The 1,720-nt window shown below is 38.0% G+C and overlaps 1 pseudogene; it reads right to left on the bottom strand.

The window, feature by feature from the left end:
* Positions 1–265: 265 nt before the first annotated feature.
* On the bottom strand, positions 266–543 carry LOC138145331 (large ribosomal subunit protein eL39-like; annotated as a pseudogene).
* Positions 544–1,720: the final 1,177 nt, after the last annotated feature.

Here is a 1,720-nt window from a genome sequence, read left to right as displayed (position 1 = left end):
GTAATTTAAACTGTATCACAACATACACAATACCCAAATTCATGCATGAAATTCATAAAAACATTTAAGGGCAAGACAATTTTAATGGTTTGTTGGGGCCTTTTTTTTGATGTCTGCATCTTGGCAGAGGGTTTCCCAAATGGAGGGCAACAGTGGCATTTTCTTCTTATTGGGGACAATGAGGTGACTGAGTGATTGATGGATGAATGATGGGTGGATGGATTGATGAATGGAAAGATGCCATGGTAAGGGGGGGGGAGGCGGTCTTGGTGCTGAATGTCTTTCATTGTGCTGGCCATTCTTTATAATCTGAGCTTGTTCCTTCTCCAGTGTCTTCTTTTTGAATTGTACCTGATCTTGTTACCAGTTTTCATTCAAATCCATTGAGGGATGGGATGATTCTGCTTCTGTTTCTTGGCCAGGAACCTCTTGATTCTAAATGTTTTATGAGAGGACATGATGATGGGATGACAGCTTCCACCACGATGGCTGGATGGGCGAAAAGGCAACTTGTGCATATCTTGTATCTTCTCAGGCATTTATATGTCTCCCCCATTAAAATGTTAGCTCTTTGAGATCAATAACTGATTTTTTTCCTTTCTTTTATCTCCAATGGTATGCTAAGTAGTTAATAAAAGTTCATTGGCTGGCTAACTGATAGAAATGGAATAGATTGAGAAACTGGGAAGTTAGAATATTAGAGGGAGCATTAGTATGTATATTGAAGTCTCTTAGTATGAGGTCAGGAGATGGGGTAGAGAGAAAGTCTATGAGACTATGGCACTTAACTCCTTAAAGAAGGAAGGAAAATATGCTGGGTGTCCATAGATAATCCTCTAGGATCTGGACTGCCATGTGGCAGAGGGTGAGTGTATGATCGTCAATGGGGAACAAGGGTAGTCTGTCTCCCCAACCTAGGCCAGTAGGTCAGAGGGGATGAGGAAAAGTATAGCCAGAACAAGTGGAAGGTGGAAGAAAGATGGATAATTATGATTATATAGAATTAAAAAGTTTTTACCCAAACAAAACTAAAGCAGTTTAAATTAGAGGGGAAAGCAGTAACCAAGAAAAATTTTGAAGTAAGTTTCTCTCATATAGCCCTCATATCCAATATATAGAAGGAAGGAACTGATAAAATTTTAAGACTAATAGCCATGCCCTAACAGATAAATTGTCAAAAGATGTGAAGAGGTAGTTCTCAAAGGAAAAACAATCCACGCTATCCAAAACCATATAAAAAAGTTCCAAATCACTAATAATTAAATAAATACAAATTAAAGTCACTCTGAGGTTCTACTAGACTTCATATTCATCAAATTGGAAAAAATAACAAAAGGGGCTCTCTCTCCCTCTCTCTCTCTCTCTCTATCTCTGTCTCTCTCTTTTTCTCTCTCTGTCTGTCTCTTCTTTCCCCCCACTTCTGCTTTCCTCACTTGCCTTGTCTTCCTTTCTTCTCCTTTTTAGATTCCTCAATCCATTCCTACTTGCTGAACCTTCTTCTATGAAAAAATATGACCTGAAATTGAGGCATTTCCAATCTGGCCTACTTAAAGCAAACTGCTGATAACTTAAAATAGGAAATGGATAAAAGAACAGATATCAACATAGACTACCACCATTTTATGTATGTATGTATTGTGCCAGGTAAAAGATGAATTGATTGAGGAAATAAAGGTCCAAGCTTCTAAGAATATTGATTTATTAAGCAATGCATGCTAAC

This window comes from Petaurus breviceps, unplaced genomic scaffold (assembly GCF_028583685.1).
Source record: "Petaurus breviceps papuanus isolate PSGF00001 unplaced genomic scaffold, PetGlider_PUasm1.0 90734, whole genome shotgun sequence".
Lineage (NCBI taxonomy): Eukaryota > Metazoa > Chordata > Mammalia > Diprotodontia > Petauridae > Petaurus > Petaurus breviceps.
The sequence above is the reverse complement of the archived record's forward strand: the minus strand, read 5'-3'. Positions and strand labels throughout refer to the sequence as shown.